The 27,008-nt window shown below is 40.4% G+C and overlaps 1 long non-coding RNA gene across 1 annotated transcript in view; it reads right to left on the reverse strand.

Annotated features, from left to right (window-relative positions):
• The window catches only part of LOC135269714 (uncharacterized), a 38,706-nt gene extending 12,411 nt beyond the window's left edge, over positions 1–26,295 (reverse strand). The window contains exons 1-3 of the long non-coding RNA XR_010337985.1: positions 26,244–26,295; positions 23,131–23,276; positions 22,037–22,167 (exon numbers count right to left, since the gene is read on the reverse strand). This is a non-coding gene — a long non-coding RNA (uncharacterized LOC135269714). The remainder of the gene's footprint in view (positions 1–22,036; positions 22,168–23,130; positions 23,277–26,243) is intronic.
• Positions 26,296–27,008: the final 713 nt, after the last annotated feature.

Genomic DNA, 27,008 nt, shown 5'->3' on the forward strand with positions numbered 1-27,008 from the left:
AGTGGCTTGAATCCCACAGCTACAGCACAAACAAGCAAGGTCATCAGAAGCCACTCTGTTCTTCTGGAAGCTGCAGAGAAAGGGAGTCAAGAAACCTGGTATACCAGCACAAAGGATAAGAAACTCTTACCAGCCAAGTTTCTGGTCTCTCCCTCTTTCTCTTTCTCTGTCTGGGTAAAAGAGTAAACTATTGGTCTCCTCTGCAAGGGTGTGATTAATAGAAAAAAGGATTTATGAGACTAGTCTTAGGCTGCAGCAAATCTGGTGTACTTTGTGCTAAGAATTTGTCTTTCTGTGTTCTGTAATGCAAAAAGGGGTATCACCGGATAGAACGTGGGTTTAGGACCCCTGTAAGCCTGCTTTTCAAGCCAGCTTGGCAAGCTGGTCAGTTACAAACTTTGCTATGGAACCCTGAAACCAATACTGTGTGAAATCGCTCTGTCTTGTTTTGTGTCCTTAAGAGCTTAACCTTACGACCATGGGGGATACTTTCTTTTGGTTTCCACCATCCAGAGGACAGGAATTTGGGGGTTTGTGTCATGATCCTAAAAATTTTTCTTGAGCAGTTAAAAGCCTTGCAAGCTTGAAATTGACTTCTCTAGACTCCATCTGGGAAAAGCAATAGAAACTGTCCAATGCTGTATAGCTCAGTAGCTAAGCCTTTATCTTTTGACAGTGGTAGCCTGGGTTCAATTGTTGGTTTCTGGAATGATTCCTTTCTGGTTTGTTATTTGTGTAATTTTGCCATTTATTGAGGTTTTTTCCTCCCTTAGTTAGCTTCTGATTTCTTCTCTTAAATTTTCCTTTCTCTGACCTTATGGAGATTCTAAATCTTGTAAAAAAGAAACTGCTTACTATGTCTTTGAAGCATTAGGAGGCTACCTCTGGTAAAGTTCAGAAGCTAGAAATATGGGCCACTTGACATGGCTAAAGTCGGGTAATAAGACATCTGAAAGAATTTTTTTTTTTTTTTGAGACACGCTCTCATTCTGTCACCAGGCTCATGTGATCTTGGCTCACTGCAACCTCCACCTCCCTGGTTCAAGTGATTCTCCTGCCTCAGCCTCCCGTGTAGCTGGGACTACAGGTGCCTGCCACCATGCCCAACTAATTTTTGTATTTTTAGTAGAGACGGGGTTTCACCATTTTGGCCAGGATGGTCTCAATCTCTTGACCTCATGATATGCCCACCTCGGCCTCCCAAAGTGCTGGGATTACAGGCCTGAGCCACTGCACCTGGCTAGATTTCTTTTTTAAAGAGCACTATGGTTAAAAGTCAGCTTAAAAGTGGTTAAACAAGCTATAGATATAATTTTAAAATTTTTCTATTTTTCCTTTCTTGGAACTTGTTTTTCTGGAAAAAGGTTTTTTTCCTCTCAGTCACTGAATTATTTTTCTCCTTTTTTTTTTTTTTTTTTTTTTGTCTTGCCACTCTTCATGCACATGAGAGGCCCTAGATAACTTCTGGTAATCTGGGACTCATTGGGAAAAACAGAGGAGGTGCCAAAGATCCCATTTTGGAAGGAAAAAAAACAAACCTCTCTTTTCCTTATGAAACCCCAGGAATTAAAAGCGGATAGATCCCTCTCAAAATCAAAGGCCCTATTCGGTTCTGCATTGTGTTATTTTATGCTTTTGAGTTTGAGGGTATCAGAAATTGTTTTGCATTATGAGAGAGATTTGGTGTGTAATAACGAGGTAGGAAATATACTTTAAGGGATGGCTAATAGTTATTACGGAGGGATACTTGACTCTTTGCACAATTGGATCAGAGAAGCATGCTCTTGGCTACCTGAAATATAAGGAAGCATCCCCACCCTCCCACTGGGAGTTGAGGCTCCCATGAGAGAAGGACTGATTACAAAACAGGCTGACTAGCTTTGGGTTGCCTTGCAATGAAATGCAGAGTAGAAGCACTGCACTGTCTTCTCCCAAAGTATTTCCCTCCTTTTGGGGAGCCAGGACCCAGTATAAAATGGCACCCTAAATTTTGGGGATTTGTCTTTGCCTTCAGCTGCTTATTTGCTGTTTATTTGACCTTACAAATGCATGTTTTCCTGGCCCTATTCCCCCCAAGGACTCCACCCTGAAGTCAGTAATCCAATTAAAAAACTGGCAAATGAAGAATTTTACAAGTGCTGAATCTTCTGTGTATTTATACGTGTTGTATGTTTATATATAAAAGAGCTCTGGTTAATTGGCTTAGAAAAATAAGTGGATCAAAGGACAAGGAGGCCAACCAAAGCCGCAAAAAGCAGAGTGATCTTGCCTTTATTCAGCCTCCACTGCACCTGGGTGGGCAGGAGCTGGCAGGTTGAACTGAAAATAGAAATATTCCAGATTAGCAAAGCAACACAGAGAAGAGCCTGAACAGTGCTCCCCAGACTCAGCAAACACTGGCTCCATGTGACCACCAGGATTCAGAGTCAGAGGATCCAAACCACAGAGGGGCATTCCTTTGTGCAAATGAGGAAAGAGACAGAAATGAAATCCTAAAGTCAGTACAAGGGTCTACACATCAATTGAAGGAAGGCAGTATCAAAAAGGTAATGAACAGTTGATCCCACAATGAGAGAATCAAGGTCAGCCACAGTGATGCCAAAGAAACAGCAGCAGACAAGATGTCACCTCCTAGAATGAGCCGAGTCCACTGTGCTTGCAGATCAGCAGCACCCTTTTACAAAAGGGAAGAACTTCCCTTAGTTTGCCTACAAAGACGTGATTTCTTCTTTCTTAAGGAGACCACATCTTAATAATGATGTGGACATTTGAAACACTAAATTCCACAACAATTTCATTGGCACCTGCAGCCCTGAATTACCCTTCTGGAAAGATCATGTCAGCGGCCACTGAATGCTTGTTCTGAATTGGCAAATACCACTTAGAAGTGTGGGACAACGGTCTGCTGCCCTCCACTAAGTCACGTCATGCTTTCTTCTTCATGATGCCCCATGGCCCTCTGTGTCCTGGCCTCCTGCTTACAATAGACATAAAGAAGATACCCAGCAATTTCAGGTCATAGTTCCTCACCACCGAGTTAATGATCTGGTTGAGGCTGAGACCCCTACTGTACATTGGAATCACCTGGGGACCTCCTACAGAACAGTCAGCATATAGGGTACAGCCTGGATATGGATATATTTTAGAAACTCCCCAGAAGAGTCTAATATCCAGCCAGGGTTGTAAATGACTGTCCAACTGAAGGCATTACACATCAGCAGCAAATAAATGCAAGGCCGCAGAGAGCACAGCACAGTGTACCACAGATCAACATCACTGCCATCATAAGTCAGCCACGAGAAAGCATGCACAGAGGCATTTTGTTCTTTGTTTAACAAAATGGAAAACCTGAAAAGCCAAAAATAAACTTCAGTTTACAGTCAATTGGAAAGTAACTGGGTTAAGTCAGTTGGCTTCAGCCTGACGACAGTTCTCCATGAGTGGCATTGCTCAGGGACCATCAGTCAATTCCTTGGCATAGAGGTGAGCTTATGCTGTGGTAACAAACCAACCCAAAATTCCTCAGTGGCTTAAAGCAACAAGTTACTTCTCAGTAATGCATCACATCTGTTACCATTCAACTGAGAGCTTTGCTTCTTCATCCTTAGTTCAGGATCCATTTCCCAGGAATGACCCAGATAATAGAGCAGCCATTATCTGGGACATCCTGGGAAAGAGAGCATAGTGTGCCACATGAACATTTTTTAAGCTTCTGCTGAGATATACCACACCTCACTTCTCCTATTTCATTAACCAAAGCAAGTCACGTGGTCACACCTAACATGAATCTTACTGTGTACCAAAACAAAAAGCCAGAAAGACTTGGTGAATAGAAAAACTGACTACTTAATTCACTAGAGAGATATGGACAAAGCAAGGCAATGCAGACAAACCCTTCTCTATGATGTAATTTTTGTATCTCCTAATGAGGGCTAAAATGTATTCAGCATTTATTATGTGCAATGGACTGCAGTAAGTACAGACAAGTACTATTTAAGATTCACAACCACTCTATAGTAGTTACTCTTATCATGACCACTTTACAGATGAGTAAACTAAGACTAAAAAGAAGTAAAGTAATTTTCCCAAGCTCACATAGCTCAGAGCAAGCTGTTGCGTTGGGGTTTCGTAACTCCTACTGACAGAGCAGCCAGTTTGCTCAAGACTAAGAGGTTTCCTGAGGGATTTTCAATGCCAAATCCAAGACCATCCTGAGCATTACAGGTGTTAATCATATTACTGGCTTATTGATCAGATATGTAGTGAATGACAGTACTACTGTTTTCCACATCAGGGAAGAGCTCTGAAATCTGCTAATCCCTATACATAATAACAACACAGCATAATTCATACTCTCCAGAAAAATCATTCCAAGTTTCATGTTTTTATTTTGATTTGTGTCTGTTTGTTGGGTTGTTGTAGTGGTGATGATAGTATTAACATATCAGCATCCTATCATGAATATGCCTAAGAATCTCCCACCAAGATATCCTCAGTGACATGTATTCACTTAACCCAGGACTCCACGGACCACATAGACTTGCAGACCAACAATACTGTGGCCTTAGGGATTATCACAATGTGACTGATTCTATCCAGATTTCCCCATCTTGTCCTCTGCTTCCCTGGAAGTTCCAACTGACTCACATCCTTCCTTAACAATCGTTTCCACTTTTACGCAGCCACTGTCATCCCTGTCAATTCTCCTACAGCTGCCAGAATTGAAGCCTAATGACACAATTCTGTTTATTGACCAGTCCCTACATATCAAGCAACAGGCTGGGTCCATTACATGTTGTTTCATGTCATCCTTGACTAATCAAGTTGGGTTACTAACCTTCTGACATACTCAAATAGTTCACTCTACTTTTTGACAAGAGCTTCTCTTCCTTTCCAGACCTAGTGATTGCCTGTTTTCTTGCCTTATATCTCATGTATCAACCATGAGAATAAGGCGATGTTTTAAGCCATCATTCTATTCTCAACAATCCCTTTTTCTCCCTTTAGTACAAAGTAGGACACTCTTAGGGGCAGCCCTCCTAAAGGCAGTCTTCTAAGAACAGCCCGACACTCAATCAAACTACCTGACTTCAAATCCTGACTCTGTTACCCGATATCTATGGAACCCTGGCAAGTTTCCTAACCTCTTCATGCAAACATTTCCTCATCTGCAAAATAGGTGTAATAATAGCCCCTACCTCACAGGGTTGTTGTGAAGATTAAATGTATTACCAAACATAAAGCATTAAAACAGAACCTGGCCTTGGACTTAAGCACTTTCAGGATGCAGGACTTTCGGTGCTGAAACTAGGACGGTCCCAGGCAAAGCAGGGCATATTGGTAACTCTACCTAGCACATAGTAAGAGATATTTCTATGTAAGCTTTTGTTGAAGATGTAGTTGGTGATACATGGAAAGACGGTACCCTCTTTTGAACCATAACTAGATTATTACACATCTCCAATTTCTGTATCCTTTCAGAATCATGTCATCTGAGCAAGCAGGATGCATACATACCTCCTAAACCAAGCACCTAGCTTATGGGCTCTTTTGTCTTCAAACAGATCATCCTAAGAAGAGGCCTAAATCATCTCTGGTCCGTCTCTCCCAAGGTTTTTACTTTAGAATCGTAGGCTCATATCTCATTCGTTTATTTACTCTTAAGGTCTGCTTACAAGAAGCAGAAATGGGGCTTTCTTCTTATTGGCTCATTTGCTTGATCTTGTTTAATGAGGCAAATTTTGTAACACTAGGAGGTAAAACATTATCACTATCAACAGTGCCCAATATTATTTGGCTTTCCTATCAAGGTGCTTGCTATGCACAAACAAATGACATTTGTTCACCTATCCTCAGCTCTCACAACTACGTAATCACTAACAGAATGTTAAATATATCTCTGATGTACTGGGCCAAGCTTACATAGGTATGTTCACGGTCAACACAATTAAAAAGTAATGTAAATTTTCACAAGCACAACAGGACTTGTAATTCCAAAATGATGTTGCCACTTTGGATGGAGACGACTGGGTATAGAAGAAAAAATCGAAATTTAGTACTAGATAACTCCCAAGTCTACACTAGTTCAAAGAGATCTTAAATTACTTAAACATTTTGAGTCTGTTTCCTCATCTGAACAACATGAATAATACCTGCTTTATAGGGCTTTGTGAAGATTCAATGAAACTAATGCATACGAGTCACCCAGCTTACTCCTTTTCAATTTTAAATCTAAGATATCCTGGGGTGGGAGAAGAGGCACAAGCCAATCCAGAGAAGATGATGTCACACAAAATACTTGGAATTGCTTGTACTACATCCTTGTAAGTTTCTAAACACAAAAATTCACTCCAAGTCAAGCTTGGTGAATAAAGTGCCCCAACAAGGCAACACCATCTGTAACAAAAATGTAATTCTAAAGTGAGAAGGAGACGCAGATGAAAAACTAACTCTGAGGCAATTCCAAAAGAGGGGTTTCCAAAACATTTTGAGAAATGGTAGAATTGTTCATATTCGTTCATAGCTTCCCAAGGTGACTCCCTGAAATAGCAACCCCGACCTGAATGGTTGCATCTATGTTCGTTTGTTTAAATCACATTTATTTTCAGTTCTCTTATATAATTAAAACTAATCCTGATTTCAAACATCAGTTTAGATATTCTAGTCACTGTTTATGCTTGAAAGCACCTTGACATGTCATAAACCAAAGTTGAAAATAATTTCTTGTTATGCAAACTTTAGGGTTTGTGTAAGAAGGAATAAAGTTGGTACTACACATATGGTACTCCCGCAGATGGCCACATGGAGGGCAGATTTCCACAGCCAGACTGTAGAATAGATTTGTGTTTCCAGTCCTACCATTAAGAATAAAACATCCACATACGTTGGTTTTAAATCTTTTGATTTCAGCATGATTCAATAATATGTTTGCATTAATATCTATTCACTTTGCTGTGAACGCTTGGCCCCAGTGTGCATTATCAGAAGCAGTAAGACATGTTCCCCAGTTCTCTGATTTCTCAAAGTAAGAGGTTTTTCTACTAGTACTGACTGCCATAACTGTCTCAAAGAAAAAAATATAGCCCTGGCCACAAAGTTAAATTATAGGAGAATTATTTTTAAGTTGGGTTTGCTGATTTAAGAGGCCCTTGGTGAGCTTTCAGACCTCAATTAAGGCTGTGATTTGAGAAAAAGAAAATGAATTTTCCAAGCAATTAGGTGGTAATAGATCTAATGGCTTTGGGGGTAAAGAAATGGGTATATTTAACTTTGACAAGTAACTGCCATGCATGTGTTATATAACCTCTTTTCATAAGTCTTTTTACTCCACAGACCAAATACCTTTTTTAATTATCTGAAAATGTCTTTCACAGGGAATTATAAAGAATAACAACCTCAAAGCAGACAGGGATCCTGCCCTACTGAGTCAATAGCATTCACTTTTCTAAAAACATCTCACGTTAATTTCATAATACTCATTTTAAAAGTTCTAAAAATATGTGCTTACTGATAAACCATATGGTCTCAGAAGGATATTTTACAAGAAAATGTGTCAGTTTCATAAACTTCCACAGGGGACCTTTTTCCTTATGAAAGAAAAAAACCTGACATTGAAAACACAGTGGAATTTGAACATGAAAAGACTTTTTAGCAGCATGAAACAGTAATAGAACCCAACAAAATCAGTATATTTCATATTAAAGTAAGGCCCTGACTTCAGCTCATTTGTGGGACAAAAGAACATACCACCGGTTACAGTGATGTAGCACAGGTATTCAAAATAAATGGACGGTTAGATGCCTCATTTATTTCTTATTAAAGGATAGGCTAAGATTGATTCATCTAAAAACAGAGCTGCTTTACTATGCCGTATTCCATAGGCAAAAAACTCATTTTGAGCTTTTTGGTTCACAGTATGCTATGTTCTTGATTATTTAACTTTACTTTTTTCTTTACCAATCCTTCAGAGAACCAAAATGTGTCCTATAAAGTCTTACAAGGGAGGAAATTCTCCATCCAGCTGCTGTGTATGAACAGGAAGTAAATTCTCTTCGTTTTGTTGCTTTCCTCGTTCAGGCTCCAGAAGGCTGACCTCCGACCTACAGGACAACAAAAGTATTTGGCTTTTGGGTGACAGTAAATATTTCCAGCTAATGACTGAATGAGAGTTCCCTAAAAGATGGCATACAAGATTAAAACAAGTCACAGTCAACCTAAAACTTGGCTGGAAACAAAAGAACTTAAATATCCACATTGCTGGCATTAGAATAATGAATTCTGCAGGCATACCTTCAATTAATCAATGAGTGATGAATACAGCGGTAGCCAAGCGAGTCCCACCAATGATGAATATGGATTTCTAAAGCCGAATCATTCAGGAGGTGATCTATAGTGTTTATTCAGATGACAAAACCAACAGGTCAGTTCCACTGCTAACCTGATCTCTTACCTGGAAAGATCCGAAGGGTGTTTGCTATTGTCTGAGATTGAAGAGTAATGATATTGAAGCAGCTCTTCTAACCCCCAGGAACCCTCTGTTTCCCAGGGCAGAACTGAGGGAGAGAAGCAGAGGGTACACTCAGATTGAAGAAAGGTAAGACAGGACAATTGTCACAGGATTAAGCCGAAGAGAGCAGCACCAGGTCACAGAGCCACGGTAACGTAAGGTTGAGCTAAAAGCAAAAACACCTAGAAAAATAATAGTAATAATAACAACTGACATGTATTGATCATGAATATTTGTCAGAAATTATGCTTATCTCAGTGAATCTTGACAACCACCTTCTGAGATGGGTTCTATCCCTGTTTTAGGAAGAAAAAAACTGAGACTCAGAGAGCAAGCAGTAGAACAGGAATTAAATCCAGGCAGCCTGACTTCAGAGTCCATGCTTTTGCCAAAAACTATAGAGGGCACCAACTAGAAGTGAGGAAATAGCCAACATGAGAATGCAACTGAAATGAATCAGGGAAGCAGCGCGGGAGGTACAAATGGAGTCAGATGGGAAACATTCAAGGGACAGAGCCCAAAGCCAGGATGAGCAGGTGGGTGTGTGATGTGACTTTTAAAGCCTGTGCTCGCCTCGTCCAGAACCTATGATCTGTTTATCTTTAAGCATTTGCAGTTAAAAGCCACCATCAGGCAGGTGTAACTGGACACAGCCATCTTGGTAAGTATAAATAATTCAAACGCAAATTCTGCAAGTCAAATAGAATTCTTTCATTTCTCCTCACTTTTTGTGTTTTTTTAATCTTCTTTTTCTCTCCTCACTTTTAGAAAAAAAAATCATTATTTTGTAATCTATTTGAAAATCTCACCTGAAAAGAGTATATCATGTATTTTATGTGAGGAGCTCAAAACATTTTATGAACACTCTCCCCACAGCCATTGTAAAAATAAATAAATAATAGTGCTTATTATTCAGTGCCCCGAAGCTATGGTTAGAGTACTACAAATGAATACAGTGTCTTTCTATGGCCCTGTGGAGTATTCTGCACTTTCACCTGGGGTAGAGAGAAGACTATGATTTAGAAATTGGAATTTCTCTGATTGTTTCATAGAAATTACACATACGTAGGAATGAGGGAGTCGGTGGCAGAGCCTATGGGGCATACCAGGTTGTTTTGCCCGAGTTGATTCGTTAAATAATTGGAGCATGTATCATATAAAGTCTTTCACTCATTATGCCATGCCGATAAATAGCCAGCTTTAATCTTCAGTATCTTTAAATGGTTGCCATTATATTATAATGTCCTCAGTGGAGCGATGCATTTCTGCTTACACTTCTTTTACTTCTAGAAGTGTGGTTTATAAAGAAATATATCTAGGCTGGGCACGGTGGCTCATGCCTGTAATCCTGGCACTTTGGGAGGCCAAGGTGGACAGATCACAAGGTCAATAGATAGAGACCATTCTGGCCAACATGGTGAAACCCCGTCTCTACTACAAATACAAAAATTAGCTGGGCATGGTGGTACATGCCTGTAGTCGCAGCTACTTGGGTGGCTGAGGCAGAAGAATCACTTGAACGTGGGAAATGTAGGTTGCAGTGAGCTGAGATCATGCCACTGCACTCCAGCTTGGCAACAGAGCGAGACTCTGTCTCAAAAAAAAAAAAAAAAGAAAAGAAATACATCTGACCAGTATAAATCATGATATGGAAATGATTGCCTTTATTAAAATATCTATAGCATTTCATGTTTATAAGAGTTTTTTTATCTGTTTAGGTGAGCATGGATATTTTCATCTTACTCCTGAAGATTAAAGAAAATCACATTGCTACAATTCACCCACTAAACTGATGATCAAAACAGTTAGAAGTCATATGGGGACACCTATAACAGTGTTGGCCCATTTTTTTCTTTTACTGGGGCAAAAGGTAGAGAAATTTGGACAATGGACCAATTTCCATTTATGTAATGATTGTACATATATAACATGACGGTTAATTTTGTGTCAACTTGACTGGGCTGTGGAGTACCCAGGCATTAGGTCAAACATAATTCTGGGTGTGTCTGTAAGGGTGTTTTTGGATGAGATTAACATATGAATGCACAGACTGAGTAAAGCAGATTGCCTTCCCTAATGCCTGTGGTCCTCATCCAATGAGTTGAAGGCCTGAATAGAGCAAAAGGCTGATTTCTCTGTCAGAGGGAACTCCTCCTGCCTGATACTTGAGCTGAGACATTGTCTTTTCCTGCCTTTGGAGGCAAACTGAAACATCAGTTCTTCTTGGATCTTGAACTTGGCACCTTTTGGACTGAAACTTACACTATCATCTCTCCTGGTTCTCAGGGCTTTGGACTTGGACTGGAACAATACTGTCAGCTCTCCTTGGCCTCCAACTAACTGACTACAGATCCTAGGGGACTTCTCAGCCTCCATAATCGTGTGAGCCAATTCCTTCTCATAAATCTCTTTCTCTCTCTCTCTCTCTGCCTCTCTCTCTCTCTCTGTCCCCCTCTCTCTTCCTCCCTGTCTGTCTTTTTCTCTCTCTGTCCCTGCACTCCCACCACCACCATCACCGCGCCCACACACACACACACACACACACACACACACACCCCTATTGATTCTATTTCTCTGGAGAACCCTGAATTATACATATGAATTGAATTATTCAGGCCAAATCCTTCCCTGATTCTTATTTTACCTGAGTACTAGTATTTCTGGCAAAAACTACTCACTAAAATAGCATGTGTACTGGAAGATTAATTAGTCATCAGTTATTGAGGACCGAGCACCCCTATGCCGGAGACTGCGCTAGAAGAGTAAGGACAAACACAGGATCAAAAGGCCCAGGCCCACCTCAAGCGACAGTGCACTTAGAAAGTGACAACATGTACCCATAAAACATCCTGAGAAACCAATGTAACCAAAATGTGAGATGACATTCAGGTCAAATTTCAATAAATAAATCCAACTGCAGCATTACAAAGAAAACAGTTTCTTAGCCGCTATCAACAGTCACCCAGTTTCCCCAGTTTCAAATAATATTTAGCCAAGCCAAATATCAGTATAACAAGGAGCATTCTTAAGACTTTGCTGTGAATGTAGGTGATTGCATAAGCTGGGTGAATACATTCTAAAGCAGTGGCTCTCAAAATGTGTCTCTAGACCAGCAACATTAGCATCACCTGGGAGCTTGTTAGAAGTAGGTATCCCAGCCCCTCTCCAGACCTGCAAAATCAGAAACTCTGGGTGTAGAGCCCAACATTTTGTGTTTCTGCAACTTCTCCGCAGGATTCTGCTACATGTGACAGAGGCACCTGCTTCAGATGGAGTGAGATCATGAATGTTTTCTAAAGGAAAAGAATCTTGAGTTAGACTTGAAATAGAAGACTGACCTGATTTTAATCTCTTGATAAAAGGCTCTATAAACAAAACCAGAAAGACAGATTAAATATTTACCTTTTCATGTAAGTTTAGACTCTGTCTGGATGCTAAACCATGTCATGCAACGACTTTGCCCAACCTGTTTTCTACTGATATTCAAGCCTAAAATATACATTCCCCAGCCAGGCAGCCAGCCAGCCAACCATCTTGAGAAAATTCATAATCACACCCAAAACACTCGAGACTTCACATATTATCACTCAAGATGAAGTATTTCCCTTCACTGACAATTGTTGTTTCTTTACTTTGTTCATTTTCTAAACCCTGTATTTAGTTTGAAGGTGAAATTTGTAGAAGATTTACAAACCATAAAGAGGCTGAAATTAATGAGGACACAAAGATTACTAATTTTTAGTAGACTTTTTTAAATTCTTTTGTCTTATTTCTTGCTACAGAATATAGTTTTTCTTAACACAAACGTGGCACCTTTTCATGAGTGCCATTTCAAAACACTTTTAGTATTGTACTCCCACCTTGTGGAGAGAATTAGAAATTCACTCTTTCTGAACTCCAAAGGCTGACAATGAACAGCAAAGGCTATTTATATGTAGTGTCAAGTTTAAATAAAGATTGACAAATTCCACCGATCATTTCATTGATTTTTCTATATCATCCAAATTCAGATATTTTTGAAATATCTGCTGGTTGGTAGAGTTTGTTTTCTTTCATTCAGGCGTATAGTACTATCTAGAGGCAGACGAACCGTGGAAGTAGTCTGCACATTTTTCTCTAACATTAAATTGTTTACTTTTTTAGGGTGCCTGAAAACAGAAATTAAATACATCAAGATAATGCAATTATTGCTGTGGAATATAGAGTCCTTAATAACTACACAGAAGGATTTGTGGTGGGTTTTTCACCATTTATTTTCTACATACTGAGCTAGTCCACAGAATAAATATCACTGTTTTTAAAAAGCCCAGTTTAATCAAAATTTCATTATAAATCTACAGCTTACAGCCCTGGAGTTGACTTATCACTGGTGCCAGATTAAGTGTCAGCACAGCAATAAATTTTAGTCATTCATCAGAATGTACTTCGAGTTGAATTACTAGGGCTCATGAATGTAATGCTGTTACAATTTGAATGCGCCCCCAGATTCATGCGTTGGAAATGTAATCTCCACTGCAACCATGTTTATAGGTGAGATCTTTATGAGGTCATCAGGTCATGAGGACTCTGCCCTCACGAGTGGACAAATGTCATTATGGCAGGAGTGGGTTTGTTATAACAGCAAGTTTGCCCCACTCTTTCTCTCTCTCATGATCTTTTGCCCTCCTGCCTTCCACCGTGGGATGACACAGCACAAAAGCCCTTGCCAGATGTGAGTCCCTTGACCTTGGACTTCCAAGCCTCTAGAACTGTAAAAAATAAATCTCTATTCTTTGTAAATACTGAGTCTCGAGTCTTCTGTTTATAGCAGTACAAAACAGACTAAGACAGGTGTCAAGGTCAAAAACTCGACAATATAAAATCCTCCAATGGACAGAAGTAGGAGAGATGATAATTTCAACAGCTGATTTGTCATTCATCATATGTCAAGCTTCCACTCCTGTGTCCTATGTAGCGTCCATGTGATAATCTCAGAACATTGATGATTTATATGAGTCAAATGATGCCACACCATGTAGGGGTCTGAACATGAAATGGGTCTACCTCAATCCAGGCAGAAAATGAAAAAACAACAATGGACTTAAATTTCAAGGAATTCCGGCTTCCTCTGTCTTTGAGGTTATTAGGCAATGACATTTATTAAGTCTTTGCTATATTCAGGATGCCAGGCTAATGAGATAGCTAGTCCTCCAAGGCTGAGCTCAAATGCCAGTGTGTCTCTAAAGCCAGACAGAATTAATTTTTTTCTCTCCTGAGTGACATAGCGGCATTTTATTGCTACAACTAGGAATGGACTTCACGTTATTTTGTAACTACTGTGTGCCCGTAAGTTCTGTCTTCTCCACTAGGTTCTGAGTTCTTTCAGGAGAAGAACTACATCTTAATGATTTAGAATCTCCAACATCCAGCATGGCATCTGGGCACATAGAAGATGCTCAGGGAATGTTTGCTAAATGCATTGAATAAATTAGGCTGAATGGTATGATACAGAGGCATTGAAAGTATAATCATTGCCTTCAGTTAGTTTACAGTTTATTTGTAAATGCTTCTGGGTCAATTTCTGTCCCTTCTTCTTATACCCTGGTGTATATTGGTTTAGCCTTTTGTGGCTTTAAATGGATCTAACAGAGGGTGCTCTGTTGGCTAAATGACCTCTGAATCAACTTTTTCAGTAGCTCCTTCCACAAGCTCTTCCCTAAAGGCACAGAATTTCTTGTGCAGCCAAATGAAGCTTGGCCACTTTTCTTGCTTCACGTTATTTTCCTCTCTCCACGGTAGCTTGGAAATGCCCTCAAGGTAAGGTAGTACATGGGCAGAATTAGGAAGTGGTCAATATCCTGTGTTTTGTAAGGATATGAAGTTCCCTGTTGTTCAATAATATTTTCCCCATGATTGTGGTCACTAAAAATCCCACCAGAAGTATTGATTTCATTGTTTTATAACTCATCCTAACCCCTTTCAAAGGAAATGTTCCTTTGAAGGGGGACAACCCACACAGTTCCTAACACCTTGATATATGTTTATGAGACTACCTCCCATTCACTCTAGTAAGAACTGGGAGAGAAAGCACAAGGATTCTGGACACTTAATAAGGGTAGCGATGTGATGTGGGAGGAGAATGAACAGAAATGCTCTGACAGTGAGGCAAGGAAGGCCTGCCATCCTAAAGCCCTGCACTCCTGGGGCTGCTCGGGGACCCTTCCAGGTGGCCTTCCTGTACATTCTGTACTTTCTGCTATGCACCCAGTTTCTCACTGCTATGCCCTCTCTTCAGAGAGATAGTTTGAGAAAGACATTCTTCATACTATATGAACCCTCAGAATCTTCTTGCCCTCCCAAGTAATGTATGATAGCCTACATGGTGTGGACACGTTCTGGTTAAACCAAAGGTGGCCTGAGCTTAGCCTCTATGCCAAAGTGGTCATTTCCAACAGGAAGAGCTAGAAGCCCTTATCACACAGCCTTGAAGAAGAGTAGCCTCATGGTCCCACAAAGATAGCCAGTCAAGAGCACACATTCCCGGGGCCGGATGAAGAGGGATGGACTAACACTGTCATGCCTCCTCCAAAACTAACACAGCAGGCATCCAGCAGCTTTCATAGGACACTGGAAGGACACTATACCCTGCAAATTAGCAGATCATAATTCTGTACTTTAAACTTACTCTGAGCAGAGTATAAATAAAGGCTAACTACTTTCTGTGATAAATGGCATGGATCCTAAAGCAAAAAAGATAGACATTCTCTTTCAGATAAGGGGTGCCAAAAATAGCCTAGGAGGGCCAGGCACAGTGGCTCATGCTTGTAATCCCAGCACTCTGAAAGGCTGAATAGGGAGGATTGATTAAGGCCAACAGTTCGAGACCAGCCTGGGCAAAATAGTAAGATACCCATCTCTACAAAAAATAAAAAAGTACCTGGGCATGGTAACATATGCCTGTAATCCCAGCTACCCAGGAGGCTGAGGTTGGGGGATTGCTTGAGCCCAGGAATTTGAGGCTGCAGTGAGTGTGATTGTGCCACTGTACTCCTGCCTGGGTGACAGAGTGAGACCCTGTCTCTAAAAGGAAACAAATTTAATTTAATTTAAAACATCTTAAAACACACTGAAGAGGAGCCACCCTCATCAGATCACCAAATCAGAAACAAGGAGTTAAAATTCAATGAACATTTCTTGATGTTATTATTGTCATTGTTATCATTACCGTTTGGCCAACCAAGATTGCTGCCTTCTTCCTAGTATGATACCAAGTCCTTTTTGGGAGAATTACTTCTCCACCTCTCCATGCAGCCATAGTCAAACTGTGCCTTACCCTAACCAGAGATTCGGCACCAAGTCATAGAATGAAGTTCTCTTTCCCTGGACTTTGTACACAGAGGGAAGTGATACAAAGATCATTTTCAAAAATTTAAGTTTAGGACACATTCATTCCAGGACCAGAGCCTATAAAATATGGTCAGATAATTTAATTTCCCCTGCCTAGAGACCTGCCAAGCTACTCTGGTTTCTGTTCTTGCTCTGTGATAGCGTGGAAGCCAACACATTTCTAAGCTTATCCATTCTATGGTGAATACCTCCAATAAATTTTCTTTTTGGTAGCATTAACAAGAATTAGCTTAGGTTACCTATAACTAAAGAATTCTGGTTGGTACATTTTATAGCCTTTAGAGATTATGGCAGATCAACAGATGATTGATGGTAGATAGATAGATAGACATACAAACACATGCATACACATACACATATATGAAAACTATATTTGAATACCTATACCAGCTATCTTAGCTGGTTGGTTGAAGATGTCCATGGCAGGCAAAACCAGGTAAGCCAGACACAATACTAAGCACAAGTTATTTCTGTCTGGATATGCCATGTGCTACATTTTAATTTTATCAGTTTGCTTCCAGCCTCTCATTTTTTGGATGGTCCCTGCGTGACCCAGGAGAGGTAAAGCAAAGATAAAATGTTGAACACAACTCTCTTGACCTCATCACATGGGCCTATTGAACTGAGAATTCTATTCCAATCTCTTGAAAGGGAGAAAAAGGCTAAATTTTAGATCAAAGAAAGGAATCAATAGACACCAAACCTTTAGTCCATCTCATTTCCAACTCTCCCAGTCCCAAATAAGGTAATTCTTATGGTTGGGACATTCCACCCTCAGGATACATGTGGTTAGCAGCAAGTTCACATTAAAGCGATTTTTCTTGGACTGTCCCTGGGCTGAGTCACCACCACTAAGGCTCCCGTGCAGGAGTTGAAGAGGCCAGTCAGCTTCTCTGAAAGGCAGAAACACAGCAGTGCCAGGCTGGGACTCAAACTCAGTTTTCTGGTCCATCTTCCCCAAAAAGGCAGGATTCATTTTGATTGGCTTATTTAATCATAAGCTTTACTCAGAAAAATGGAAGCTTAACATTATGAGGTTAATACTTAATTTTGTTTAAGAGAATGAACTTTATTAATACAAAGGATAAAGACTTTTTTTCAGCCACACTTTGCTGACTTGTGCATTTTGATACCTTTTTTAAAATCGCTGCATTTGCAGTTTAAACCAGGCTAACACTTGCTCCTTTTTCTTCATATCTAAAAATGAGATCAACACAAACACGGTTTGCTCCAACTAAGATTTAAGGCACCTCTAAAAAAATCCAAACAATAGAATAAGGTAAAAGTGTTCATTTGCTAGGGCTGCATGTTAGCCTGCTAACACAAAATACCGCAGTCCAGGTGGATTAAATAACAGAAACGTATCTTCACACAGTTCTGCAGGCTGAAAGACCAAGATCAAAGTGCCATTGGGATTGGTTTCTAGTGAGGACTCTCTTCCTAGCTTGTAAGTGGCTGCCTTCCTACTGTGTCCTCACCTGGCTTCTTCTCTGCATGGAAAGAGAGAACTCTCTTGGTGTCTCTTCCTCTTCTTATTACGTCACCAGTTCTATCAGATTAGGGCCCCACCCTTCTGACCTCATTTAATCTTAATTACCTCCCTAAAGCCCCTATCCCCAAATACAGTCTACACTGCAGGTTAGGGTTTCAACGTATGAATTTGAGGGGAACGTAATTTAGTCCATAACGGGCTGCCATAATAACATACCACAGACTGGGAGGCTTAAACCAGAGAAATTTATTTTCTCACAATTTCGGAGGCTATAAGTCCAAGATCAAGGTGCCATTGGGTTGCCTCCAGTCAGGCCTCTCTTTCTGCCTCACAGATGGCTGCCTTCTCCCTGTGTCTTCACGTGGTCTTTTTTTCTGTGTCTCTGACTACTAATCTCCTCTTATTATAAGACACCAGTCATATTAGGTTTGAGCCCACCCTAATGGGCCCACTTTAACTTCATTACCTCTTTAAAGATCTTATCTCCAAATAAAGTCACATTCTGAAGTACTAGGGGTTACAACTTTGACATATCAATCTTAAAGGGATACAATTCAGCACATAATGGTAAAACATTAAGTAAGAAACTGGGCAAATGATAAGGATAGGAGAGATGTTGAGATAATAAAGGGTGATGATATACTTACTAAGATTGGGTCACAACTCTGGCTCGGAGGCTCGTAGCTGCCAATGCAGAGAGGGGAATGTGATTGGCTACGTGACTCATGCTACCTTGAGTATGGATTTAAACAATGATCTTCCAGAGGCAGTATGCTTTTTTGCCTAACAAAAGTAGTGACTCTAATTGTAAGAGACTTCAGCCAGAGAGGAAAAACGAAGAGCACTACGACAGCCGAGTGAGAAATGTATTCTGATGTAATCATTGTCTTATGTATTCCTCACAGTAACGTGAGCAATCACCTGTGCTTCGAGATTTTGGGAAGACAAATAGTGTCCCCAAAGAAATGAATATTTTGTAAGTAACATGGTACTCATGTTTACACAGAGAATTTTCAGAAACTATCTTCTGTGGTCACTTTAAACACTCTCCTAAAATTAACTGCAGTTCTAATTTCTGAATCAAATCACAAAAGTCATCAAGAATTCTTAGCTCTAGATGAGCTCTTCACAGTCTTCAACTCGCCTCCATGACCACTCCAGCTCAATGGGCCAAAAATGATGCATGTTCAGGTGCCAGAGCACAAAATATAACATGAGACCCCACGTCCCCATGTCCTGCAGCCCACACAGATTACCTTTAAGGGGAAACTGGATATTTGGAAGTGCGTAGACAGGAAGCTAGAGTCCCGGATGAATGGTAGAGGCTGGGGGTATCTCAATCGCCCTTCTAGTCTCATTCATAGATCAAGTCTGTCCTCCAAACTAAAGAGAATTACCTAGTTAGGCTTCTTTTCTGTCACAAACAAGGAGTCTAGTGTAGTGATAAAGGTGCATGAACTCAGGAGATCCTCTGCCTGGGTTTGAATCCCTGAATCAGCATTTATTCAATGTGTGTCCTTGGGAAGGTTGTTAAGCTCTCTGTAACTAGGATTCTTCATCTGCTGGAAGTGGGGGGACAATTACACCTGTTGAGGGTGTTTGACACGTGAATTTAATTACTTAACTATGTAAAGTGTTTACAAAAGTGCCCAGCACATACTAAATATGATTGTTATTAAATAGTTCTTTACCATCTGAAAATTACAGTTTGGAATAAATAAGTTTCTATGAAATTATTTGACTAGAAATGATAGTTGGAGTTAGAACAGTTTCAGCTACATTTTGCATATTCACAAACCTCAAAATGCATTCTATATTGTGGGCACGGTTCATTTATTCAGATATGTAATGAGGATCTCATTGTGTTTGTAAAGAGATATGAAATCCTTTATCAAAGTTTCATAATGAGACACCTCTGCGTTTAAAACCACAGAAGGGAATTCTCACCTTTCTGAGCTGTTGTAATCCCTTGCAACTCAGAATTTTTCTATCTGCTTTTCCTCCAGGTCCAGGCTTGACACTTTTTTTCTCCAACTGAGTATCTTTATTTAAGATTACTTTCCCCAGATGTGTTTGTGTTCACTTTTCTCAGTTGAATCTTGTGATTTTTTTTTATTATTTTTTCTCAAATCTCTGAGCTCCACTAAGCTTTTGTAAATGCGCAGTCTGTGGTGTCCTCATCACCATCGTTCGGAGCTATGTGGTAAGCCCTGCTGGCACACCTTCTGCCAGGTCATTCAAGATCCTTTTAACATTTACATCCAAGGCTTTTCTGAGTCTTTTTCTTACATCCCATATGTGTTTCACTGGAAAATGTCACTGGCCGGCTGGTTCTATCCCTTTTTTCATTATCATTCATTCTCTCACTTGTTCTCCCCTTTTCTTTGTTCCTCTGAGAATTAAGAGAAACTTTGTTACTGAGATCCCCCAGCTAAAATGGGGTTCCAGCACCAGGACAGTTAGCAAGCCTGCCCTAATGGGAAACAGAGGGAAGCTCCATGAGGGTGTTTGCAGTGGGCCTTTCAGGGGATACTTCTTATACTTGGCTGATGGCCTAGTGCCTGGTAGTCTGACCAGTGCCCAAAAGTGGGTGGAGGGGTGGTCCCTCACATGGGAAACTTGTCTAAGCTAGCAGATGCCCTTTGGCTCTTGTCTAACCTGTGTCCAGGTTATGCCTGCCTAACCATTGCTCTGGCACTGGGAGCCCAACCTTGAGCTCTCCCTGGCTTCCTGGGGAAAACCCAGCCTGGGGTAGCCCCTGATTCTTCAGATGGATGATTCAACTCCAATATACCACCACCATAGGAAACAAGCTCCAAGATTTTTATTTACAGATACTGAATAGGGAGGGCACAGTGAGTCAAGAGGCAGTCCTCATCCCTGGGTCAGGTCATTCAAGAACGAAGAGTCAGGCGCAGAGAAAGAGAGAGAGAGAGAGAGAGAGAGAGAGAGAGAGAGAGAGATAGTGGGGTACTTTCAGTTCACAGGCAAGTGCTTGACTGGTTCATTTAAAGGAATCAGTGAGAAAGCAGGGAGCCCTAGTAGGCAGAAGAGCTGCCTTTAGCTTCTTATCTCTGGCCACGTCTTGAGCCACTTGGGTGTGGTGGAGAACCAGAAACTGTGTCATCAAGCCCTGCTTCCAGTATAACAAACTTAAATTCGTATACAAAATGGATGCCAACACAACATAAGATTGTAAGAATTCACTGCAATTACCCAAATAGGCTCTGTTCTTCCAGGATGGCTTTTCTCTTAGTGTATTCAGTGTAGATATATAATTACTATAGAACATTTTCAAATGGGATAATTTGTTTTTTAAATTACAGCCATAGGCTCATCTGGGTTTGCGTTCTTTCTCTTTTCTGTACTATCTAAGGTAATCAGATTTACACTGCCAAGTATACTGACTCCCTGTTGTTCTTGTGAGATGTGTGACATCTGTTATTTTACAATACTTAACTCATGTGCACTGACAGCCAGACACCTACTGGAAATAACAATTAAAGGCATAAATAACACACATCTGCATGTGTTCTGGCACTAGCCCACGTATTAACACTGCTTACCACCTTACAGATTTACTTCTCTTCAGCATCGTGATAAGCATTTGGTTTTAAAGAGTTTAGTTTTCATTCCTGTGGAGATTATGGCATATATTTTAAATAATTGTCTATTTTTTGTGAGTTGGGCATGCGTGGCTGTGTGTGTACCCACGAGCGCGTGCACTTCAATAATTGAACATTCAGGAAAGGGAGGCACTCCCCATCTTATTCTCTTATTGCAGCGCTTGCCTTCCTACCTGAATAGTTTTTACAACATCAAGCATGACTCATTGGTAATTCCTGCTGATATAAAATTCATAGGCCTGTGTGCTCCCTTCTGAAGGCAGCAATTTGCATTTCTGTAGAGCTTTGAAAGAATAGGAGAGAGTTATTAACTGTTATTATTTGCTGACCACCCACAGCACTCACAATGGGGTACGAGAGACAAGAAGGGGGAAGGTCAGCACTTTAAAACATACGTGTAACTAGCTCAGAGTCGCTGGAAGCATCTTGGTGGCACTTTAATTAGCAGCTTCCAGGGTCAGAGGACTCTAGAAAGCTTTGCAACATCTACTTGGAGCCCAAGGAAACTGTCACTTCACAGACTCATGAGACATGAGGGTTGGCAGAGAACAGCTGTGAATCCCTCTGCTTCTCTGTGAAACAGGTTAGCTCTACCTCACCCCTACTTTGTAGAGCTTGGGACTGGGACTCTCCATTAGCATCTGCTGGGCATCACATATAAGTATTAAATGCTTATTTCTGGCCAGGTACAGTGGCTCACGCCTATAATCCCAGCACCTTGGGAGGACGAGGAGAGTGGATCATCTGAGGCCAGGAGTTCAAGACCACCCTGGCCAACACAGTGAAACTCCCTCTCTACTACAAATACAAAAATTAACCCAGCATGGTGGGGCACGCCTGCAGTCCCAGCTACTTAGGAGGCTGAGGCAAGAAAGTCGCTTGAATCTGGGAGGCAGAGGTGGCAGTGAGTTGAGATCGCACCACTGTACTGCAGCCTGGGCAACAGAGCGAGACTCTGTCTCAAAAAAAAAAAATGCTTATTTTCTCTCAAGGAAACTGAACTGAGGGAGGAAGGGATGAACTCACTGACTGAAGACATAGTGCTGCAGTGGATGGCATTATAATGGCAGGGAGAGAATGGAGCCAGAACAGAACCCTGAGCAAGAAGCTCCCATGGTAGCAGTCAGACTGCAATAGAAAGCCAGCACTTCACAGAACTAGAAAGAGAACAAAAAGCCTTTTTTCTTTGTTTTGTTTGGGAAAAAAAAAAAACATAGCTTCCAACCCTTATTTAGAACATCCTAATTTTTTTTTCTAAAAAACTTTCAAATATTTCTAAATGGCAGAGCATGAGGTCACAGTTTTCTGTTGATTTTTTGGAGGATAATAGATGAATGAGCAGGTTGAAAGAGGTTATAGAAAACTACACTTTCCAAACAATACCCAGGATAATTGTCAATAACATATCTCCCAGTGGGGAAGTTATGAATGATTTTAATTTTCTTCTTAAAGAAAGATTATTTTTCTAATCTTTCCGTGAAGTGTTGTACTATTAAAATCAGAAAATAAAAAAATATTTTTAAATGCCAGGCTAGGTGCAGTGGCTCACGCCTGTAATCCCAACAGTTTGGGAGGTCAAGACAGATGGATCACTGGAGGTCAGGAGTTTGAGACCAGCCTGGCCAATATGGTGAAACCCCATTCTACTAAAAATACAAAAATTAGCTGTGCATGGTGCTTGCACCTTTAATCCCAGTTACTCAGGAGGCTGAGGCAGGGGAATCACCTGAACCCAGGAGGTGGAGGTTGCAGTGAACTGAGTTCGTACCACTGCACTCCAGCCTGAGTGACAAAGTGAGGCTCCATCTCAAAAATTAAACAAAATTTTTAAATGCCTGGCCTACTGTGAAGAGATGATTCAACTCACTGGCTGAACAAACATTCACTTGGGTAATAGAAATTTGAGATTTCATAAAAGTCCATCTTACCCAAAAATCACTTTCACCAGTATCCTGCAAGCACCCAAAATTCCCACAATTAGAGATTTACTCCACAACAGATTTTAAGCAGACAGTATATATTGTATAATCCTATTTTTCATTGTTTTTAAATGAACATATATTTTCATGTCTGTTTATTTATTCTTTATTTCTATTATTATACATGTGTTTGAAACTGACCCAAGTCAATTTGTGCACAATCCTCAGATTGTTTTTAATAGATAGTTGTTGCCTCTAACAGTTAGAAGTAGGGAATAGTTATGGTGTCTTCTCCTACAACTCCTCATCAGGCAGTGCAATGAAAGCAGGTCTCGTATGGACTTTTGCTGAGGGAACAAAAGATTTTATTAGCTGGCAGGCAGAAACATAGTCACCATCTCCTCTTGTAAGACCAAGTGCCAGTTCTCTGTTCCTTTACACACTCCAACTGACCTTGTATGAAAGGTTCATCAGAGGCATTTGTGACAATGGTCTACCTACGGTAGTCAGTAAACCTAGTTGGAGGTGAATGATCAAATTCTCTCTTGTAGATGCACAGAGGACAGAATGGACTCTTAGACCAAACATGCCATGCAAAGTATATAGAATAGGACTTAACTAGATGGTTGTTCCCCTATTCACGCAGGACAGGAGTGCCTATATAATATTTCTAGCCAATTCGCACATCTTAATCTCTAGTAATTTTACTAAGTAAAAAATATTTCTAATATCCATTATACTAAATAAATAAATAACTGGAAAGCTTGTAGTGTGTTCTAGGTTCTTCTAGAGTGTGGCCTTCTAATTAGTATTTCATTAGTAACTAAGCATCTCTGGAGTATTTTTCTTGACTAGGGCATGTTAGAGGTTAACTATTCAGCCCTAAGGTATTCATTAAAGCTACAATACAGATACTTCAGTATTTGATAATAAATTATAGACCATATAATGATAAGCATTTTTTAAAGTCTGAAAGAAAAACTAACAAATTGTTATTAATGGTTATCTCTAAAAGAATGGAATTGAGAAGACAGAACATTTTTCTTGACACTCTTTTGTGTTATTTGAAGAAAAAAAGCAACTATGATCTTCGTGGTATAAATTTATACTAATAAAAGTTGTTAAAGCCTAGGATCAATAATAAATAGAGATCTATTTGTTTGAATCAAAGGTTTACATCTGCACACCTTCAGAAGTACACGGCAGTGTGCCAGGTGTGTTGCAAAAGCACGGGATGAACAAGGCATGTCTTTCTACAAAGTGAACTTTACTGGAAATTGTAGAAGGGTGAGGTCAAGTAATTAAAAGGGTAGGCAATTTAAAACAGAGTTTAAGAACTTTCCCTCAAGTCTTCCTTCCCCCAAACTTACTCCCTTGCCTCCTTATATGGCTGTGTCAGATTTTGGCTGTGTCCCCACCCAAAATCTCATCGTGAATTATAATACCCATAATTCCCATGTGTCAAGGACCGGACCAGGTAGAGGTAATCCGATCAAGGCGGCAGTTTTCCCTTGCTGTTCTCGTGATTGAGTGAGTTCTCATGAGGTCTGACAGTTTTATAAGCAACTGGCATTTCCCCTGCTTGCACCCATTCTCTCTCCTACCATCCTATGAAGAGGCGCCTTCCACCATGATTGTAAGTTTCCTGAGACCTCCCAAGCCATGGAGAACTGTCAGTCAATTAAACCTCTTTTCTTTGTAAAGTACACAGTCTTGGGTACTTCTTCATAGAAGACTAATACACCTTCCATCCTATCTCCCTGAGCCACTTTAGAGACCCTCATTCACTTTTTTCTATCATTAAAGGATTTTAGGGGAATGTTTGAAGAGCGATGCCCTATTTTATTTTTGTCCATAATACTTGTGAATTACCAGACTCTCCGAAATCATTATCAATCATTTACCTACCAGGGCCAGAGAATAACTGAAAAAGATGAGTAACTGGTGGCAGTTGGTGGTTGGGAAAGGCAGGTGGTGGTGAGGAGGAAAGGCATAAAGGAGAGGAAGAGTAGCCTGAAATTCAGGAAAACTGAGAAGAGGTACCCTGAACCCTGCGGACAGCCAAGCCATTAGCCCTTTGGGGACGGGAGCTCTGAAAAGGTGAGTAGAAGGAATGAAGCAGAGAAGGAGGAAGTGGAGCAGAGAGGTCAGGGAGCATTAACACCAATTAATTTTCCTTCCCAATCTTATCCCTTCCCAGGAAAAATATAGACATATGTTCAGCAGCAGTCGGGGCCACGTCAGTTATAAGATTTACTGCCAATGATACACATCTGTCAGCTTATTTGCATCAAGCAAAAGAGCTGAAGCTACAATTTGTGTTCATGATAAATGAAGATTTGGAAGACATTTGCTTTTCCCTGTCTTTTGCTTACTTAAGCATCCTGCAGATACAAAAGACACTGCCAGCATTTGCTTAGACAACACGGAACATGGGGGTAGGAGTGAGAAGGAAGGGAGAAAATCACTATGAAATATTGCCACTTCCACTGCAATTCTGGACCCATCATTTTAAATTGTGAAATGCCTGCTGCTGCATGCGAGAAGCAGGAGCCTTTCCTGATTTGAAGGCGTTGGCAGGAGGCTTCATTTGTCAGGGAAGGAAAAATGTATAATTCAAAGCGAAAGTCACCTGGCCCTGATAACCCGAAACAAATGAAGCAAAACTTCATTCTTTGGTTCAGCGCCAAGGAACCAGGCCTGCATCTCCAGATAGGGCAAATTTTTCCCCTATTTCGTACTGCCTGTTAGGTGCACTAAGCACCTAATGAAGAGAGATGAGAGTTGACATCAGAACATCAACAACATAACTGCTTTTGTGTATTTGTCTCCAGTGGTCCTAGGGTTCTTATCTGTTTTATTCACTCTTGCCCTCTCTCCCTCTACTTGTGCAGAAAGATTTAATTCTGTGTCCCTGTGTCTGAATGATTATAAGCCACTCCAGAATGTTTGGTTGCTTCTCTGATATTCCTCTCTTTTTCCTTCCTTTTCTTTACTTCATCACAATTTCTGTCCCAACACCCTGCACCCCCTGCCGCCATAAATCCAAAGTTTAATTCAGGTAGCTAGCACATGACAATGAGTCACCATTCATCCATCCCCCATCTTTTTTACAAATATCTATTTACAGTCTCTTATGGATGAGATGTTTGAGAAGGGAGAAAAAGCACTCCCCCATCCTCTCTTTTGCAGTCTGTATTCCTAAGAGATTCTGAAAACTCTGCCCCTAAAGTGACTGTAAGCTGTTCACAGTTGTTATCTGTATAGATTTATAAAGAGAAGATATTACATAAAAATTGCAACTCTATTCTTACAATGCTCAGTGATCCCTGGCTGAATGCTACTCTCCTCCTCCAGCAGCTAAGTAAAATGAACCAGCAGAGCAAATAGAATCTGGTGCCCATGGCAACATGCGTTACTTCTTTGAACTTGTCAATCTGTCACAGGGAAATCACATTAATGGGATGTTTTTCTGCTACAAATAGCTTTTGTTTTCACATTTTAATTACAGGGCTAGATTTTTCTTGATTTCTAAATTCTTCAAATACCTGGGCAAAAAAGAAAGTAAAAAGTAATGTTGTTTCAAAAAATGTCTTTGAAATTCCAAGCAGCCTCTTAGTTGGGAGAAGGAAGGGTAGAATGGAGAGACTATGCATATTTGTTTCAATACTTCCTGCGACATAACCAAAAAGCCGAAGGCTTAAGCGAGTATTTTACCATTTTGCTTTTTTTGGATAGTTTCCTTATCTGTAAAACAACTACAAAAAAAAGAAAAACACAGATAACAACATCTTACCCAAAAAAGTGTTATGAGCTTTAATTGAGGATAACTACTAAGGATTATCAATTAATATTGCTGGTTAGTCCTGGATTGGGGAGCCTCCCATTCCCCTTAGGCCCTGAGCTACTTCATTCAGTCATTATAGGCCAGGACATGTTCATTTTATACATCTTTAATTGCTTAAGGGTAGTCTGTGGTTGTAGAAGTTTATGAACACATTTTCTGAACAAATTAGTAAGTTCATTAAAAGGGCTAAATTAGAATTAATTTCCACTACTGAGAAAGCTGAGGAACTAGG

Source organism: Aotus nancymaae, unplaced genomic scaffold (genome assembly GCF_030222135.1).
Source record: "Aotus nancymaae isolate 86718 unplaced genomic scaffold, 86718_ANA_hifiasm-v0.15.2.pri h1tg000002l, whole genome shotgun sequence".
In the NCBI taxonomy this organism is placed as follows: Eukaryota; Metazoa; Chordata; class Mammalia; order Primates; family Aotidae; genus Aotus; species Aotus nancymaae.